The sequence below is a fragment of the Myotis davidii genome, unplaced genomic scaffold (assembly GCF_000327345.1).
Source record: "Myotis davidii unplaced genomic scaffold, ASM32734v1 scaffold244, whole genome shotgun sequence".
Taxonomy (NCBI): domain Eukaryota; kingdom Metazoa; phylum Chordata; class Mammalia; order Chiroptera; family Vespertilionidae; genus Myotis; species Myotis davidii.
Genome location: NW_006294993.1, coordinates 1,158,827 through 1,159,459, shown reverse-complemented (window position 1 = coordinate 1,159,459; position 633 = coordinate 1,158,827).

Genomic DNA, 633 nt, shown 5'->3' with positions numbered 1-633 from the left:
ACCCCCTTGCCCGGTGTGGCTCAGTGGTTGAGCATCAACCTAGGAACCAGGAGGTCACAGTTCAATTGCCGGTCAGGGCACATGCCCAGATGCGGGCTCAGTCCCCAGTGTGGGGTGTGCAGGAGGCAGCCGATCCATGATTCTCTCTCATCATAGACGTTTCTGTCTCTCCCTCTCCCTTCCTCTCTCTGAAAAATCAATAAAAATGTAGAGAGCCCCGGGGAAGGCACATGGGCATTTCTTTAATAAATTGTCAGCTGGGTCCTGGGCGGTAGGCAGAGCCACATCCTGGAAACACATTTTGCCAAAAAGGCAGAAGCGTTCTCAGCTTGACCTTCATTTCTGCCCAGGTCCCAGGAGTGGGTTTTATTATGTAAATCCAGCCAAGCACCAGGAATGAATAGGACCCGGAACTGACCTTACAAGAATGCAAATAATCTCCTTTGTCTTGACCTTTGGTGGAACTTCCTGGTATTTGGGGTATAAAATAAACACGCTATATCGGTACTGGGTCCCTGTCTTTCCATCAGAAGAGGGCAGCGGTGCCACCGGTCCCAGCTTTTTTCTTCCATCTCTGTGTCTGTCTCTTTCTTTCATTTTCTCAATCCCCAGCGCCCCTACTCTAAGAACTGG